This window comes from Ranitomeya variabilis, chromosome 4, assembly GCF_051348905.1.
Source record: "Ranitomeya variabilis isolate aRanVar5 chromosome 4, aRanVar5.hap1, whole genome shotgun sequence".
NCBI classification, from domain to species: domain Eukaryota; kingdom Metazoa; phylum Chordata; class Amphibia; order Anura; family Dendrobatidae; genus Ranitomeya; species Ranitomeya variabilis.
In genome coordinates, this window is record NC_135235.1 from 516736756 (window position 1) to 516755714 (window position 18959).

The following is an 18959-nucleotide window of genomic DNA, read 5'->3' on the forward strand; positions in this document are numbered from 1 at the left end:
GACTTCCACAAGCATGGGCTCGTCCAGGATTTGAACCCGGGACCTCTCGCACCCAAAGCGAGAATCATACCCAAAGCGAGAATCATACCCCTAGACCAACGAGCCAGCGACGGAGGCAAGGGCTGCGAGGCACCTGGCTCAGCGCCACCATTTGGCACAGGCTGCAGCAAAAACAAGATCTGACACTGGAGTCCAAAGAGGCAGGAGGAGTCGAGCGTGGCCGCGTGACAGAAAGAGAAGAGGAACAGAGCGGTGAAAAGGCCAGCCAGCCAAAGACGCCTCGCACCTTCCTGGAGAAGTCGAGCCATGGCAGTCCACCACGAGCAAAGAAAGAGCTTCCTCGGCGCGATCATCAAGTCCCATTCGCAAAAAAGGCTGCGAGGCGGCGGAAACGAGCAAGACCCTTGTTGAGAAGCACCCGTGGGTACGTGACACGGATTGGAGTGCCCTCGAGCAAGACCATTGCAAAAGCGCACTGCCACGTGTGGAGAGAGGGGCACACGAGGCACACACCAGCGAGGGCTCGTTCGGGATTTGAACCCGGGACCTCTCGCACCCGAAGCGAGAATCATACCCCTAGACCAACGAGCCAACGTTTGGTGCGTGCCGTGCAGCAGCGTCGATTCTCTCACCTTTGTAGGCTCGGCCACAAGCAGCAGCCGGAGCGGTTTAGCTAACAGGGGGAGGGCAAAAGGAGATGAGCACTCTGGTTCCCCCGCAGAGAAAGAGTGGGGCTCGTCCGGGATTTGAACCCGGGACCTCGCGCACCCTATGCGAGAATCATACCCCTAGACCAACGAGCCAGCGACAGAGCGGCGCTTTGCAATTTGTATGGCGTAGCCAGCACTGCCAACTGAAGCACCTGCCTGGCATCTCCAGAGAAAAGCGTGGCTCTCTCATGGAACATCCACAGGGAAAAAAAAAAGAGTCCCTGAGAGACGCATGCGAATTTTAACGAGCAGCAATCTCCAACATATGTTTTTGGAGCGAAAGAGCTCAAAACAAGTGGAGATCCGCGTGCGTGGGGTCAAAATCTGCCACAGGTCCGGGCTTGGTTGGGTGGTCGGGGTTTCCTGGGGACGGGCGGCACATGCCGCCTTCCTAGCAGGAAGTTGCAAGAAAATCCATGCAACAGATGAGCCTGCGGGAGGAAGCCCAGCATGCAACAGACCTGCAACAAAGACTTCCACAAGCATGGGCTCGTCCGGGATTTGAACCCAGGACCTCTCGCACCCAAAGCGAGAATCATACCCCTAGACCAACGAGCCAGCGACGGAGGCAAGGGCTGCGAGGCACCTGGCTCAGCGCCACCATTTGGCACAGGCTGCAGCAAAAACAAGATCTGACACTGGAGTCCAAAGAGGCAGGAGGAGTCGAGCGTGGCCGCGCGACAGAAAGAGAAGAGGAACAGAGCGGTGAAAAGGCCAGCCAGCCAAAGACGCCTCGCACCTTCCTGGAGAAGTCGAGCCATGGCAGTCCACCACGAGCAAAGAAAGAGCTTCCTCGGCGCGATCATCAAGTCCCATTCGCAAAAAAGGCTGCGAGGCGGCGGAAACGAGCAAGACCCTTGTTGAGAAGCACCCGTGGGTACGTGACACGGATTGGAGTGCCCTCGAGCAAGACCATTGCAAAAGCGCACTGCCACGTGTGGAGAGAGGGGCACACGAGGCACACACCAGCGAGGGCTCGTCCGGGATTTGAACCCGGGACCTCTCGCACCCGAAGCGAGAATCATACCCCTAGACCAACGAGCCAACGTTTGGTGCGTGCCGTGCAGCAGCATCGATTCTCTCACCTTTGTAGGCTCGGCCACAAGCAGCAGCCGGAGCGGTTTAGCTAACAGGGGGAGGGCAAAAGGAGATGAGCACTCTGGTTCCCCCGCAGAGAAAGAGTGGGGCTAGTCCGGGATTTGAACCCAGGACCTCTCGCACCCTAAGCGAGAACCATACCCCTAGACCAACGAGCCAGCGACAGAGCGGCGCTTTGCAATTTGTATGGCGTAGCCAGCACTGCCAACTGAAGCACCTGCCTGGCATCTCCAGAGAAAAGCGTGGCTCTCTCATGGAACATCCACAGGGAAAAAAAAAAAGTCCCTGAGAGACGCATGCGAATTTTAACGAGCAGCAATCTCCAACATATGTTTTTGGAGCGAAAGAGCTCAAAACAAGTGGAGATCCGCGTGCGTGGGGTCAAAATCTGCCACAGGTCCGGGCTTGGTTGGGTGGTCGGGGTTTCCTGGGGACGGGCGGCACATGCCGCCTTCCCAGCAGTCAGTTGCAAGAAAATCCATGCAACAGATGAGCCTGCGGGAGGAAGCCCAGCATGCAACAGACCTGCAACAAAGACTTCCACAAGCATGGGCTCGTCCGGGATTTGAACCCAGGACCTCTCGCACCCAAAGCGAGAATCATACCCCTAGACCAACGAGCCAGCGACGGAGGCAAGGGCTGCGAGGCACCTGGCTCAGCGCCACCATTTGGCACAGGCTGCAGCAAAAACAAGATCTGACACTGGAGTCCAAAGAGGCAGGAGGAGTCGAGCGTGGCCGCGCGACAGAAAGAGAAGAGGAACAGAGCGGTGAAAAGGCCAGCCAGCCAAAGACGCCTCGCACCTTCCTGGAGAAGTCGAGCCATGGCAGTCCACCACGAGCAAAGAAAGAGCTTCCTCGGCGCGATCATCAAGTCCCATTCGCAAAAAAGGCTGCGAGGCGGCGGAAACGAGCAAGACCCTTGTTGAGAAGCACCCGTGGGTACGTGACACGGATTGGAGTGCCCTCGAGCAAGACCATTGCAAAAGCGCACTGCCACGTGTGGAGAGAGGGGCACACGAGGCACACACCAGCGAGGGCTCGTCCGGGATTTGAACCCGGGACCTCTCGCACCCGAAGCGAGAATCATACCCCTAGACCAACGAGCCAACGTTTGGTGCGTGCCGTGCAGCAGCATCGATTCTCTCACCTTTGTAGGCTCGGCCACAAGCAGCAGCCGGAGCGGATTAGCTAACAGGGGGAGGGCAAAAGGAGATGAGCACTCTGGTTCCCCCGCAGAGAAAGAGTGGGGCTCGTCCGGGATTTGAACCCGGGACCTCTCGCACCCTAAGCGAGAACCATACCCCTAGACCAACGAGCCAGCGACAGAGCGGTGCTTTGCAATTTGTATGGCGTAGCCAGCACTGCCAACTGAAGCACCTGCCTGGCATCTCCAGAGAAAAGCGTGGCTCTCTCATGGAACATCCACAGGGAAAAAAAAAAAGTCCCTGAGAGACGCATGCGAATTTTAACGAGCAGCAATCTCCAACATATGTTTTTGGAGCGAAAGAGCTCAAAACAAGTGGAGATCCGCGTGCGTGGGGTCAAAATCTGCCACAGGTCCGGGCTTGGTTGGGTGGTCGGGGTTTCCTGGGGACGGGCGGCACATGCCGCCTTCCCAGCAGTCAGTTGCAAGAAAATCCATGCAACAGATGAGCCTGCGGGAGGAAGCCCAGCATGCAACAGACCTGCAACAAAGACTTCCACAAGCATGGGCTCGTCCGGGATTTGAACCCGGGACCTCTCGCACCCAAAGCGAGAATCATACCCCTAGACCAACGAGCCAGCGACGGAGGCAAGGGCTGCGAGGCACCTGGCTCAGCGCCACCATTTGGCACAGGCTGCAGCAAAAACAAGATCTGACACTGGAGTCCAAAGAGGCAGGAGGAGTCGAGCGTGGCCGCGCGACAGAAAGAGAAGAGGAACAGAGCGGTGAAAAGGCCAGCCAGCCAAAGACGCCTCGCACCTTCCTGGAGAAGTCGAGCCATGGCAGTCCACCACGAGCAAAGAAATTGCTTCCTCGGCGCGATCATCAAGTCCCATTCGCAAAAAAGGCTGCGAGGCGGCGGAAACGAGCAAGACCCTTGTTGAGAAGCACCCGTGGGTACGTGACACGGATTGGAGTGCCCTCGAGCAAGACCATTGCAAAAGCGCACTGCCACGTGTGGAGAGAGGGGCACACGAGGCACACACCAGCGAGGGCTCGTCCGGGATTTGAACCCGGGACCTCTCGCACCTGAAGCGAGAATCATACCCCTAGACCAACGAGCCAACGTTTGGTGCGTGCCGTGCAGCAGCATCGATTCTCTCACCTTTGTAGACTCGGCCACAAGCAGCAGCCGGAGCTAGGGTTGAGCGACTTTCATTTTTTTAAGATCGAGTAGGGTTTTGGGAAACCCGATTTTGTCCAGAGTCGAGTCGAGTGCAGTCGGCCGATTATCGCTAAAAGTCGGGGATCGACCGAAACACGAAACCCAATGCAAGTCAATGGGGAAGCATAGTCGGCAGTGAGTGGAGGCCAGGAAAACACCTACAGTGCCCATTTTAATGCCAAAAACATCCATTCTTGTTTCTGAAGCTTGCCAATCTTAATTAACTGTATAATAATAGTTGGGCATAGGGAATTGGGTGAAAGTTGTGGGGGGAGTAGGGCTGGCTCAAGTTTTTCGTGGGCCCAGGAAATGCGGACTACGTCACGGCGGTGTTGCAGGGAAAGGTAAGTATTTAAAAGTTGCAAGTGCTGTGATCCTGAGCAAGCAGGGGGGGGGCCCACTCGTTCGCATTGCCACTGGCACAGGGCCCCTCAAAGTACGGCGGTGTGTTTGCATGGCGGGGGCGCCTCCCACCAGCAGCGACACTTTTGCGTACTCTGAGGGGCCCTGTGCCAGTGACGTCGCCAACGAGTATGCCCCCCCACCTGATGAAGGAACCTGCACTTTCATCTGCACCTTCCTCTTTGTCCCTGTGTAAGGTGGTATAACATGCGGGAAGGGGAACCTTACTTTCAGCAGGGACAGATTCTGGCTGTGTAGAGTACAAGGGGAATGTAGTGGTCTAGGTCAATGTACCAGCAGACTCATTTAGCAGTGGCTGGGCAATGGGCAGGATGAGGAGGAAACAGATATAGGGCCAAAGAATAAAGTAGGCTACATGCAGTTCAAAATTGGTAACAGGACTAAACAGGCGGCATTGCTTTGTTCAGTGGAGTAGCAAACCCAAGAGCAGCAGACACTGTTTCAAGGGCCTAACCACACTAGTAGGCCAAATGCAGTTTAATATCTGATAGTATAGGGCGAAAGCCAGAATGTGGAAGCTCAGCTTTGTTCAGTTGAGGACAACACCAGGGAGGGGCAGACACCTTTAGTAGGCCGGAAAAGCCTATTGCATTTTTTAAAATGGTAATTTGGAGCAGAAGGTTGAAGCTCAGCTTTATTTAGTTGAGGGCAACACCAGGGAGGGGCAGAAGCCGTTAGTAGGCCCTAACCACCATTTTTTTTTTTTTTAAAACCACTTAATGAGAGCCGGAAGGTTGAAGCTCAGCTTTATTTAGTTGAGGACAACACCAGGGAGGGGCAGAAGCCGTTAGTAGGCCCTAACCACCATTTTTTTTTTAAAACCACTTAATGAGAGCCGGAAGGTTGAAGCTCAGCTTTATTTAGTTGAGGACAACACCAGGGAGGGGCAGAAGCCGTTAGTAGGCCCTAACCACCATTTTTTTTTTTAAAACCACATAATGAGAGCCGGAAGGTTGAAGCTCAGCTTTATTTAGTTGAGGACAACACCAGGGAGGGGCAGAAGCCGTTAGTAGGCCCTAACCACCATTTTTTTTTTTAAAACCACATAATGAGAGCCGGAAGGTTGAAGCTCAGCTTTATTTAGTTGAGGACAACACCAGGGAGGGGCACACAGACAGACACCTTTTGTAGGCCTGAAAAGCCTATTGCATTTTTCAAAATGGTAATTTGGAGCAGAAGGTTGAAGCTCAGCTTTATTTAGTTGAGGGCAACACCAGGGAGGGGCAGAAGCCGTTAGTAGGCCCTAACCACCATTTTTTTTTTAAAACCACATAATGAGAGCCGGAAGGTTGAAGCTCAGCTTTATTTAGTTGAGGACAACACCAGGGAGGGGCAGAAGCCGTTAGTAGGCCCTAACCACCATTTTTTTTTTTAAAACCACATAATGAGAGCCGGAAGGTTGAAGCTCAGCTTTATTTAGTTGAGGACAACACCAGGGAGGGGCACACAGACAGACACCTTTTGTAGGCCTGAAAAGCCTATTGCATTTTTCAAAATGGTAATTTGGAGCAGAAGGTTGAAGCTCAGCTTTATTTAGTTGAGGGCAACACCAGGGAGGGGCAGAAGCCGTTAGTAGGCCCTAACCACCATTTTTTTTTTAAAACCACATAATGAGAGCCGGAAGGTTGAAGCTCAGCTTTATTTAGTTGAGGACAACACCAGGGAGGGGCAGAAGCCGTTAGTAGGCCCTAACCACCATTTTTTTTTTTTAAACCACATAATGAGAGCCGGAAGGTTGAAGCTCAGCTTTATTTAGTTGAGGACAACACCAGGGAGGGGCACACAGACAGACACCTTTAGTAGGCCTGAAAAGCCTATTGCATTTTTCAAAATGGTAATTTGGAGCAGAAGGTTGAAGCTCAGCTTTATTTAGTTGAGGGCAACACCAGGGAGGGGCAGAAGCCGTTAGTAGGCCCTAACCACCATTTTTTTTTTTAAAACCACATAATGAGAGCCGGAAGGTTGAAGCTCAGCTTTATTTAGTTGAGGACAACACCAGGGAGGGGCACACAGACAGACACCTTTTGTAGGCCTGAAAAGCCTATTGCATTTTTCAAAATGGTAATTTGGAGCAGAAGGTTGAAGCTCAGCTTTATTTAGTTGAGGGCAACACCAGGGAGGGGCAGAAGCCGTTAGTAGGCCCTAACCACCATTTTTTTTTTAAAACCACATAATGAGAGCCGGAAGGTTGAAGCTCAGCTTTATTTAGTTGAGGACAACACCAGGGAGGGGCAGAAGCCGTTAGTAGGCCCTAACCACCATTTTTTTTTTAAAACCACATAATGAGAGCCGGAAGGTTGAAGCTCAGCTTTATTTAGTTGAGGACAACACCAGGGAGGGGCAGAAGCCGTTAGTAGGCCCTAACCACCATTTTTTTTTTTAAAACCACATAATGAGAGCCGGAAGGTTGAAGCTCAGCTTTATTTAGTTGAGGACAACACCAGGGAGGGGCAGAAGCCGTTAGTAGGCCCTAACCACCATTTTTTTTTTTAAAACCACATAATGAGAGCCGGAAGGTTGAAGCTCAGCTTTATTTAGTTGAGGACAACACCAGGGAGGGGCACACAGACAGACACCTTTTGTAGGCCTGAAAAGCCTATTGCATTTTTCAAAATGGTAATTTGGAGCAGAAGGTTGAAGCTCAGCTTTATTTAGTTGAGGGCAACACCAGGGAGGGGCAGAAGCCGTTAGTAGGCCCTAACCACCATTTTTTTTTTAAAACCACATAATGAGAGCCGGAAGGTTGAAGCTCAGCTTTATTTAGTTGAGGACAACACCAGGGAGGGGCAGAAGCCGTTAGTAGGCCCTAACCACCATTTTTTTTTTTAAAACCACATAATGAGAGCCGGAAGGTTGAAGCTCAGCTTTATTTAGTTGAGGACAACACCAGGGAGGGGCAGAAGCCGTTAGTAGGCCCTAACCACCATTTTTTTTTTTAAAACCACATAATGAGAGCCGGAAGGTTGAAGCTCAGCTTTATTTAGTTGAGGACAACACCAGGGAGGGGCACACAGACAGACACCTTTAGTAGGCCTGAAAAGCCTATTGCATTTTTTAAAATGGTAATTTGGAGCAGAAGGTTGAAGCTCAGCTTTATTTAGTTGAGGGCAACACCAGGGAGGGGCAGAAGCCGTTAGTAGGCCCTAACCACCATTTTTTTTTTTTAAACCACATAATGAGAGCCGGAAGGTTGAAGCTCAGCTTTATTTAGTTGAGGGCAACACCAGGGAGGGGCAGAAGCCGTTAGTAGGCCCTAACCACCATTTTTTTTTTTTAAACCACATAATGAGAGCCGGAAGGTTGAAGCTCAGCTTTATTTAGTTGAGGGCAACACCAGGGAGGGGCAGAAGCCGTTAGTAGGCCCTAACCAAAGTTGAAGGCCAAATGCAGTTTAATTTCTGATACTATAGGCCGAAAGCCAGAAGGTGGAAGTTCCGATTTAGACAGTGGAGGACAATTTGAATTAGGGACTGCAGACAGACTTAGTAGGCTGTCCCCTGTGGACCATGCATCCACCACATTAACCCATTGCGCCGTAATGGACACGTAATCTTCCGTGGCCATGCCTACAGGTCCATGCGTCTGTTGTCAGGTGCACCTTTGTACTCACAGATTGCCAGAGTGCATGGACAATGCGGTCTTCTACATGCTGGTGGAGGGTTGGGATGGCTTTTCTCGCAAAAGAAGTGTCGACTGGTTAGCTTGTAGCGTGGTACAGCGTAGTCCATCATGGCCTTATTAATAGTAAATAAAATATATAACTAGGCTCTATGAACTTTTAAATAGGTTCCAGGGGTACACGGGCAGCATTGGTGTGGTCAGTGGAGGAGTATTGCAAGTAGGGGCTGCAGACAGGCTATCAAAGGCCTAAAATAACAAACAGTAGGCAGTCATGGCAGTTTTACATCGGTTACATGGATACACAGGCAGGCACTCCAGGCAGCATTGTGGTCAGTGGAGGAGTATTGCAAGTAGGGGCCGCAGACAGGCTATCAAAGGCCTAACATAACAAACAATAGGCTCATGGCAGTTTCACAGCGGTTACATGGATACACGGGCAGGCAGCTTGGTGGTCAGTGGAGGAGTATTGCAAGTAGGGGCTGCAGACAGGCTATCAAAGGCCTAAAATAACAAACAGTAGGCAGTCATGGCAGTTTTACATCGGTTACATGGATACACAGGCAGGCACTCCAGGCAGCATTGTGGTCAGTGGAGGAGTATTGCAAGTAGGGGCCGCAGACAGGCTATCAAAGGCCTAAAATAACAAACAATAGGCTCATGGCAGTTTTACAGCGGTTACATGGATACACGGGCAGGCAGCTTGGTGGTCAGTGGAGGAGTATTTAAAGTAGGGACCGCAGACAGGCTTCAAAGGCCTAACATAAGAAAATGGGCTGGCTGTAGGCACTTTATAATTGGTTCCAGGGGTACACGGGCAGCAGTGGTCTGGTCAGTGGAGGAGTATTTAAAGTAGGGACCGCAGACAGGCTATCAAAGGCCTAACATAACAAACAATAGGCTCATGGCAGTTTCACAGCGGTTACATGGATACACGGGCAGGCAGCTTGGTGGTCAGTGGAGGAGTATTGCAAGTAGGGGCTGCAGACAGGCTATCAAAGGCCTAAAATAACAAACAGTAGGCAGTCATGGCAGTTTTACATCGGTTACATGGATACACAGGCAGGCACTCCAGGCAGCATTGTGGTCAGTGGAGGAGTATTGCAAGTAGGGGCCGCAGACAGGCTATCAAAGGCCTAAAATAACAAACAATAGGCTCATGGCAGTTTTACAGCGGTTACATGGATACACGGGCAGGCAGCTTGGTGGTCAGTGGAGGAGTATTTAAAGTAGGGACCGCAGACAGGCTTCAAAGGCCTAACATAAGAAAATGGGCTGGCTGTAGGCACTTTATAATTGGTTCCAGGGGTACACGGGCAGCAGTGGTCTGGTCAGTGGAGGAGTATTTAAAGTAGGGACCGCAGACAGGCTATCAAAGGCCTAACATAACAAACAATAGGCTCATGGCAGTTTCACAGCGGTTACATGGATACACGGGCAGGCAGCTTGGTGGTCAGTGGAGGAGTATTGCAAGTAGGGGCTGCAGACAGGCTATCAAAGGCCTAAAATAACAAACAGTAGGCAGTCATGGCAGTTTTACATCGGTTACATGGATACACAGGCAGGCACTCCAGGCAGCATTGTGGTCAGTGGAGGAGTATTGCAAGTAGGGGCCGCAGACAGGCTATCAAAGGCCTAAAATAACAAACAATAGGCTCATGGCAGTTTTACAGCGGTTACATGGATACACGGGCAGGCAGCTTGGTGGTCAGTGGAGGAGTATTTAAAGTAGGGACCGCAGACAGGCTTCAAAGGCCTAACATAAGAAAATGGGCTGGCTGTAGGCACTTTATAATTGGTTCCAGGGGTACACGGGCAGCAGTGGTCTGGTCAGTGGAGGAGTATTTAAAGTAGGGACCGCAGACAGGCTATCAAAGGCCTAACATAACAAACAATAGGCTCATGGCAGTTTCACAGCGGTTACATGGATACACGGGCAGGCAGCTTGGTGGTCAGTGGAGGAGTATTGCAAGTAGGGGCTGCAGACAGGCTATCAAAGGCCTAAAATAACAAACAGTAGGCAGTCATGGCAGTTTTACATCGGTTACATGGATACACAGGCAGGCACTCCAGGCAGCATTGTGGTCAGTGGAGGAGTATTGCAAGTAGGGGCCGCAGACAGGCTATCAAAGGCCTAAAATAACAAACAATAGGCTCATGGCAGTTTTACAGCGGTTACATGGATACACGGGCAGGCAGCTTGGTGGTCAGTGGAGGAGTATTTAAAGTAGGGACCGCAGACAGGCTTCAAAGGCCTAACATAAGAAAATGGGCTGGCTGTAGGCACTTTATAATTGGTTCCAGGGGTACACGGGCAGCAGTGGTCTGGTCAGTGGAGGAGTATTTAAAGTAGGGACCGCAGACAGGCTATCAAAGGCCTAACATAACAAACAATAGGCTCATGGCAGTTTCACAGCGGTTACATGGATACACGGGCAGGCAGCTTGGTGGTCAGTGGAGGAGTATTGCAAGTAGGGGCTGCAGACAGGCTATCAAAGGCCTAAAATAACAAACAGTAGGCAGTCATGGCAGTTTTACATCGGTTACATGGATACACAGGCAGGCACTCCAGGCAGCATTGTGGTCAGTGGAGGAGTATTGCAAGTAGGGACCGCAGACAGGCTTCAAAGGCCTAACATAAAAAAATGGGCTGGCTGTAGGCACTTTATAATTGGTTCCAGGGGTACACGGGCAGCAGTGGTCTGGTCAGTGGAGGAGTATTTAAAGTAGGGACCGCAGACAGGCTATCAAAGGCCTAAAATAACAAACAATAGGCTCATGGCAGTTTCACAGCGGTTACATGGATACACGGGCAGGCAGCTTGGTGGTCAGTGGAGGAGTATTGCAAGTAGGGGCCGCAGACAGGCTATCAAAGGCCTAAAATAACAAACAATAGGCTCATGGCAGTTTTACAGCGGTTACATGGATACACAGGCAGCTTGGTGGTGAGTGGAGGAGTAGTGCAAGGAGTGTCTGTCCCAGTACTCCCAAAATATAAATAGATGTTAATGTCTCGCAAAACAACCAAAACAAAAAAAAAAGGTGGCATACTTAGGTACAGGGGTGGGCTCATCTACTGAGTTTCTGACATAGTAATTTGGCAGTAACTATTTAATGGTGCCAATATAGGACACAGACACAGACTACTTTAAGTTGCATCATAGATGTCTACAAATTTGTATTGTCAGTGCCAGACATTGAATGATGTCAGCGAATAGACTAAAGATTGGTGGAGCTGTGCGACATAATTTTGCACGTGGTAGAGCACATTTTGAGCTGGGGTAGGGGGGAACTCTCTTGAGGCCGGCGGGACCGCCCCAGGGCCCCTCATGTTACAACGGTGTGTCTGACGTTGGGTGCGCACCACCACCGCCAGAGACACTACATTGTACTATGAGGGACCCAGTAGCAATGCCGTCAACCAAAAGCGAGCACACCCACCTCTTCAGACAAACAGCAGTCTCACGGGTGCTTGCGCCAAGTCGCGATACCACGGCCCCGTGTGGGGAGTTTTGCCATTTAGGGAGGTGTAAACATGTCGTATGCTGTACAATCAGCTGCAGCAAATTAGACATTAGAAAAGTAATTCACAGGCAAGAGCTTTTCATAGGAAAGCTAGGTGTCGGCCGGGCAAGGTGGGGCAAAAGATTTCGAAATCCAGTTGTGGTTCATTTTAATGAATGTTAGATCGTCAACATTTTGGGTAGCCAGACGAGTCCTTTTTTCGGTTAATATTGAACCTGCAGCACTGAATACTCTTTCTGATAGGACACTTGCTGCCGGGCAAGCAAGCTCCTGCAATGCATATTCTGCCAATTCTGGCCAGGTGTCTAATTTGGAGGCCCAGTAATCAAATGGGAATGACGGTTGAGGGAGAACATCGATAAGGGATGAAAAATAGTTAGTAACCATACTGGACAAATGTTGTCTCCTGTCACTTTCAATTGATGCAGCAGTACCTGTCCTGTCTGCGGTCATAGCAAAATCACTCCACAACCTGGTCAGAAAACCCCTCTGTCCAATGCCACTTCTGATGTGTGCACCCCTAACACTCCTAGTCTGCTGCCCCCTGGAGCTCGTGTGAGAACGATCACGTGCGCTGTGTGCTGGGAATGCCTGAAGCAAACGGTCAACAAGAGTTGATTGTTTGGTTGCTAATATTAGTTCCAAGTTCTCATGTGGCATAATATTTTGCAATTTGCCTTTATAGCGTGGATCAAGGAGGCAGGCCAACCAGTAATCGTCATCGTTCATCATTTTCGTAATGCGTGTGTCCCTTTTTAGGATACGTAAGGCATAATCCGCCATGTGGGCCAAAGTTCCAGTTGTCAAATCTCCGGTTGTGATTGGTTGAGGGGCAGTTGCAGGCAAATCTACGTCACTTGTGTCCCTCAAAAAACCAGAACCCGGCCGTGACACGCAACCAAATTCCTGTGCCCCCGGGAAAGGTTCGGCATTAAAAATATACTCATCCCCATCATCCTCCTCGTCCTCCACCTCCTCTTCGCCCGCTACCTCGTCCTGTACACTGCCCTGACCAGACAATGGCTGACTGTCATCAAGGCTTTCCTCTTCCTCTGGTGCAGACGCCTGCTCCTTTATGTGCGTCAAACTTTGCATCAGCAGACGCATTAGGGGGATGCTCATGCTTATTACGGCGTTGTCTGCACTAACCAGCCGTGTGCATTCCTCAAAGCACTGAAGGACTTGACACATGTCTTGTATCTTAGACCACTGCACACCTGACAACTCCATGTCTGCCATCCTACTGCCTGCCCGTGTATCCTCCCACAAATAAATAACAGCACGCCTCTGTTCGCACAGTCTCTGAAGCATGTGCAGTGTTGAGTTCCACCTTGTTGCAACGTCTATGATTAGGCGATGCTGGGGAAGGTTCAAAGACCGCTGATAGGTCTGCATACGGCTGGCGTGTACAGGCGAACGTCGGATATGTGAGCAAAGTGCACGCACTTTGAGGAGCAGGTCGGAGAACCCAGGATAAGTTTTCAATAAGCACTGCACCACCAGGTTTAAGGTGTGAGCCAGGCAAGGAATGTGTTTCAGTTGGGAAAGGGAGATGGCAGCCATGAAATTCCTTCCGTTATCACTCACTACCTTGCCTGCCTCAAGATCTACTGTGCCCAGCCACGACTGCGTTTCTTGTTGCAAGAACTCGGACAGAACTTCCGCGGTGTGTCTATTGTCGCCCAAGCACTTCATAGCCAATACAGCCTGCTGACGCTTGGCAGTAGCTGGCCCATAATGGGACAACTGGTGTGCAACAGTGTCATCTGCCGATGGAGTGGTTGGCAGACTGCGTTCTGTGGAAGAGCTGTAGCTTCTGCAGGAGGACGAGGAGGAGGAGGAGGAGGGGGTGCGAACGCCTACAGCCAACTGTTTCCTAGACCGTGGGCTAGGCACAACTGTCCCTAAATTGATGTCGCCTGTGGACCCTGCATCCACCACATTCACCCAGTGTGCCGTGATGGACACATAACGTCCCTGGCCATGCCTACTGGTCCATGCATCTGTAGTCAGGTGCACCTTTGTACTCACAGATTGCCTGAGTGCATGGACGATGCGCTGTTTAACATGCTGGTGCAGGGCTGGGATGGCTTTTCTGGAAAAAAAGTGTCGACTGGGTAGCTCGTATCGTGGTTCAGCGTACTCCATCAGGGCTTTGAAAGCTTCGCTTTCAACTAACCGGTAGGGCATCATCTCTAACGAGATTAGTCTAGCTATGTGGGCGTTAAAACCCTGTGTACGCGGATGCGAGGATAAGTACTTCCTTTTTCTAACCAGAGTCTCATGTAGGGTGAGCTGGACTGGAGAGCTGGAGATCGTGGAACTTTCGGGTGTGCCGGTGTACATGGCAGACTGAGAGACGGTTGGAGACGGTATTGTTTCCGCCGGTGCCCTAGATGCAATATTTCCTCCTACAAAACTGGTGATTCCCTGACCCTGACTGCTTTTGGCTGGCAAAGAAACCTGCACAGATACTGCCTGTGGTGCGGAAAATGGTGGCCTTACAGTGACGGAAGGGATGTTGCGTTGCTGACTAGCTTCATTGGCCGAGGGTGCTACAACCTTGAGGGACGTTTGGTAGTTAGTCCAGGCTTGAAAATGCATGGTGGTTAAGTGTCTATGCATGCAACTAGTATTTAGACTTTTCAGATTCTGACCTCTGCTTAAGCTAGTTGAACATTTTTGACAGATGACTTTGCGCTGATCAGTTGGATGTTGTTTAAAAAAATGCCAGACTGCACTCTTCCTAGACTCGGATCCCTTTTCAGGGATTGCAGACTGAGCTTTAACCGGATGGCAACGCTGTGCTCCAACAGGTTTTGGCTTTGACACGCGTTTTGGGCCAGATACGGGCCCGGCAGATGTAACCTGTTGCGATGTTGATGCCTGCTGCGGCCCCTCCTCCACCTCCGCTTCTGAACTACTGCCGCCTGCACCCTGTTCCCCCAATGGCTGCCAATCGGGGTCAATAACTGGGTCATCTATTACCTCCTCTTCGAGCTCGTGTGCAACTTCGTCTGTGTCACTGTGTCGGTCGGTGGTATAGCGTTCGTGGCGGGGCAACATAGTCTCATCAGGGTCTGATTGTGGATCTGTACCCTGAGAGGGCAATGTGGTGGTCTGAGTCAAAGGAGCAGCATAGTACTCTGGCTGTGGCTGTGCATCAGTGCACTCCATGTCAGAATATACTTGTAATGGGCATGGCCTGTTAAATGTTTCACTTTCTAAGCCAGGGACGGTATGTGTAAAGAGCTCCATGGAGTGACCCGTTGTGTCGCCTGCTGCATCCTTCTCTCTTGTTGTAGTTTTTGCTGAGGAGGACAAGGAAGCGACTTGTCCCTGACCGTGAACATCCACAAGCGACGCGCTGCTTTTACATTTACCAGTTTCGGAAGAGGAGGCAAAAGAGCTAGAGGCTGAGTCTGCAATGTAAGCCAAAACTTGCTGTTGCTGCTCCGCCTTTAAAAGCGGTTTTCCTACTCCCAGAAAAGAGAGCGTTCGAGGCCTTGTGTAGCCTGACGACGAAACTGGCTCCACAGCTCCAGACTTAGGTGGAATATTTTTATCCCCACGACCACCTGATGCTCCTCTACCACTACCATCATTACCAGCTGACAATGAACGCCCACGACGACCTCTTGCACCAGACTTCCTCATTGTTTTAAAATCTTAACCAAAGTAACTTTATTTGTTGCTGTCAAACAACTTACACGGTGAGCTATAACTTCAGTATGATTTCAATATCCCTTAACAGGTTGGTGAGACCACAAGGAAAATCAGGCACAATGTTACACACTCTGTTTTCTGTGGCACAAAATCACAGAGATGACACACACGCAGGACTGTCACTCAAGCACTAATGTCAATATTAATCTCCCACCTAATTTATTTTTTTTTTTTTCTCAGGGAGACTTTAGAAACCAAATAATATTAAAAAAAAAAAAAAAAAAGGCTTTCTATGGCCCACAATTAGAGAGAGAGAGGTGGCACACCCAGGAGTCAAGACTGGCACACAAGCTGAGAGGGCAATATTACTCTCCCACTGTTTTTTTATGTATTTTTTGTTTTTTCAGGGAGACTTTAGAAACCCAATAATATTTTAAAAAAAAAATAAATAGGCTTTCTATGGCCCACTGAATGAGAGGGAGAGAGGTGGCACACCCAGGAGTCAAGACTGGCACACAAGCTGAAAGGGCAATATTACTCTCCCACTGTTTTTTTAGGTTTTTTTTTTTTTTTCAGGGAGACTTTAGAAACCCAATAATATTTTAAAAAAAAAATAAATAGGCTTTCTATGGCCCACTGAATGAAAGGGAGAGAGGTGGCACACCCAGGAGTCAAGACTGGCACACAAGCTGAAAGGGCAATATTACTCTCCCACTGTTTTTTTATGTATTTTTTGTTTTTTCAGGGAGACTTTAGAAACCCAATAATATTTAAAAAAAAAAATAAATAGGCTTTCTATGGCCCACTGAATGAGAGGGAGAGAGGTGGCACACCCAGGAGTCAAGACTGGCACACAAGCTGAAAGGGCAATATTACTCTCCCACTGTTTTTTTAGGTTTTTTTTTTTTTTTCAGGGAGACTTTAGAAACCAAATAATATAAAAAAAAAAAAAAAAAAAAAATAGGCTTGCTATAGCCCACTGAATGAGAGATAGCACACACAGCAGTGGCACACAAGCCCTGACTGAGGCCAATATTTTTCTCCCACTGATTGATGTAGTGTTTTTGTGTTGAGGTAGAATTTAGAACACAAATCACGGAAAAAATAAATAGGCTTTCTATGGCCCACTGAATGAAAGGGAGAGAGGTGGCACACCCAGGAGTCAAGACTGGCACACAAGCTGAAAGGGCAATATTACTCTCCCACTGTTTTTTTATGTATTTTTTGTTTTTTCAGGGAGACTTTAGAAACCCAATAATATTTAAAAAAAAAAATAAATAGGCTTTCTATGGCCCACTGAATGAGAGGGAGAGAGGTGGCACACCCAGGAGTCAAGACTGGCACACAAGCTGAAAGGGCAATATTACTCTCCCACTGTTTTTTTAGGTTTTTTTTTTTTTTTTCAGGGAGACTTTAGAAACCCAATAATATTTTAAAAAAAAAATAAATAGGCTTTCTATGGCCCACTGAATGAGAGGGAGAGAGGTGGCACACCCAGGAGTCAAGACTGGCACACAAGCTGAAAGGGCAATATTACTCTCCCACTGTTTTTTTAGGTTTTTTTTTTTTTTTCAGGGAGACTTTAGAAACCCAATAATATTTAAAAAAAAAAATAAATAGGCTTTCTATGGCCCACTGAATGAAAGGGAGAGAGGTGGCACACCCAGGAGTCAAGACTGGCACACAAGCTGAAAGGGCAATATTACTCTCCCACTGTTTTTTTATGTATTTTTTGTTTTTTCAGGGAGACTTTAGAAACCCAATAATATTTTTAAAAAAAAATAAATAGGCTTTCTATGGCCCGCTGAATGAGAGGGAGAGAGGTGGCACACCCAGGAGTCAAGACTGGCACACAAGCTGAAAGGGCAATATTATTCTCCCACTGTTTTTTTAGGTTTTTTTTTTTTTTTCAGGGAGAATTAGAAACCAAATAATATTAAAAAAAAAAATAAATAGGCTTTCTATGGCCCACTGAATGAGAGGGAGAGAGGTGGCACACCCAGGAGTCAAGACTGGCACACAAGCTGAAAGGGCAATATTACTCTCCCACTGTTTTTTTAGGTTTTTTTTTTTTTTCAGGGAGACTTTAGAAACCAAATAATATTAAAAAAAAAAAAAAAAAAAAAAAATAGGCTTGCTATAGCCCACTGAATGAGAGATAGCACACACAGCAGTGGCACACAAGCCCTGACTGAGGCCAATATTTTTCTCCCACTGATTGATGTAGTGTTTTTGTGTTGAGGTAGAATTTAGAACACAAATCACGGAAAAAATAAATAGGCTTTCTATGGCCCACTGAATGAAAGGGAGAGAGGTGGCACACCCAGGAGTCAAGACTGGCACACAAGCTGAAAGGGCAATATTACTCTCCCACTGTTTTTTTATGTATTTTTTGTTTTTTCAGGGAGACTTTAGAAACCCAATAATATTTTTTAAAAAAAATAAATAGGCTTTCTATGGCCCACTGAATGAGAGGGAGAGAGGTGGCACACCCAGGAGTCAAGACTGGCACACAAGCTGAAAGGGCAATATTACTCTCCCACTGTTTTTTTAGGTTTTTTTTTTTTTTCAGGGAGACTTTAGAAACCAAATAATATTAAAAAAAAAAAAAAAAAATAGGCTTGCTATAGCCCACTGAATGAGAGATAGCACACACAGCAGTGGCACACAAGCCCTGACTGAGGCCAATATTTTTCTCCCACTGATTGATGTAGTGTTTTTGTGTTGAGGTAGATTTTAGAACACAAATCACGGAAAAAATAAATAGGCTTTCTATGGCCCACTCAGTGAGAGATGGCACACACAGGGATGGCACTGTAGCAGAAATGCCAATCTTAATCTCCCACAAAAAAAAAAAAAAAAAAAAAAAAAAACTGTCCTACAATTACTATCTCCCTGCAGTAATGTAAGCCAGGTATGGCAGGCAGCAATAGGAGTGGACTGATGCACAAATTAAATAAAAAGTGTGGACAAACAAAAAAGATAGCTGTGCAGAAAGGAAGGAACAAGAGGATATGTGCTTTGAAAAAAGCAGTTGGTTTCCACAGTGGCGTACACACAGCAATACAGCTATCACGGAGCCTTCTAGGGCAGCCCAATGAGCTACAGCGCTGAGGGGAAAAAAAAAAAAAAATAGCTTCCACAGTCCCTGCACACCGAAGGTGGTGTTGGACAGTGGAAATCGCTGCAGCACAAGCGGTTTGGTGGTTAGTGGACCCTGCCTAACGCTCTCCCTGCTTCTGACGAAGCGGCAGCAACCTCTCCCTAAGCTCAGATCAGCAGCAGTAAGATGGCGGTCGGCGGGAACGCCCCTTTATAGCCCCTGTGACGCCGCAGACAGCAAGCCAATCACTGCAATGCCCTTCTCTAAGATGGTGGGGACCAGGATCTATGTCATCACGCTGCCCACACTCTGCGTTCACCTTCATTGGCTGAGAAATGGCGCTTTTCGCGTCATTGAAACGCGACTTTGGCGCGAAAGTCGCGTACCGCATGGCCGACAAGCACAGGGGTCGGATCGGGTTTCATGAGACGCCGACTTAGCCAAA

The 18959-nt window shown here is 48.9% G+C and overlaps 10 non-coding genes across 10 annotated transcripts; all 10 read right to left on the reverse strand.

The window, feature by feature from the left end:
• Positions 1-15: 15 nt before the first annotated feature.
• On the reverse strand, positions 16-105 carry TRNAP-UGG (transfer RNA proline (anticodon UGG)). The gene is given in 2 exon segments: positions 16-51; positions 70-105. It is a non-coding gene; the product is annotated as a tRNA-Pro (tRNA).
• A 414-nt stretch (positions 106-519) lies between these two features.
• TRNAP-CGG (transfer RNA proline (anticodon CGG)) lies at positions 520-591 on the reverse strand. Its single transcript has one exon. It is a non-coding gene; the product is annotated as a tRNA-Pro (tRNA).
• A 140-nt stretch (positions 592-731) lies between these two features.
• Positions 732-803, reverse strand: TRNAP-AGG (transfer RNA proline (anticodon AGG)). Its single transcript has one exon. It is a non-coding gene; the product is annotated as a tRNA-Pro (tRNA).
• Positions 804-1196: 393 nt separating this feature from the next.
• On the reverse strand, positions 1197-1268 carry TRNAP-UGG (transfer RNA proline (anticodon UGG)). The gene has a single exon. It is a non-coding gene; the product is annotated as a tRNA-Pro (tRNA).
• Positions 1269-1682: 414 nt separating this feature from the next.
• Positions 1683-1754, reverse strand: TRNAP-CGG (transfer RNA proline (anticodon CGG)). The gene has a single exon. It is a non-coding gene; the product is annotated as a tRNA-Pro (tRNA).
• Positions 1755-2358: 604 nt separating this feature from the next.
• Positions 2359-2430, reverse strand: TRNAP-UGG (transfer RNA proline (anticodon UGG)). Its single transcript has one exon. It is a non-coding gene; the product is annotated as a tRNA-Pro (tRNA).
• A 414-nt stretch (positions 2431-2844) lies between these two features.
• Positions 2845-2916, reverse strand: TRNAP-CGG (transfer RNA proline (anticodon CGG)). The gene has a single exon. It is a non-coding gene; the product is annotated as a tRNA-Pro (tRNA).
• A 140-nt stretch (positions 2917-3056) lies between these two features.
• Positions 3057-3128, reverse strand: TRNAP-AGG (transfer RNA proline (anticodon AGG)). The gene has a single exon. It is a non-coding gene; the product is annotated as a tRNA-Pro (tRNA).
• A 392-nt stretch (positions 3129-3520) lies between these two features.
• TRNAP-UGG (transfer RNA proline (anticodon UGG)) lies at positions 3521-3592 on the reverse strand. The gene has a single exon. It is a non-coding gene; the product is annotated as a tRNA-Pro (tRNA).
• Positions 3593-4006: 414 nt separating this feature from the next.
• On the reverse strand, positions 4007-4078 carry TRNAL-CAG (transfer RNA leucine (anticodon CAG)). The gene has a single exon. It is a non-coding gene; the product is annotated as a tRNA-Leu (tRNA).
• Positions 4079-18959: the final 14881 nt, after the last annotated feature.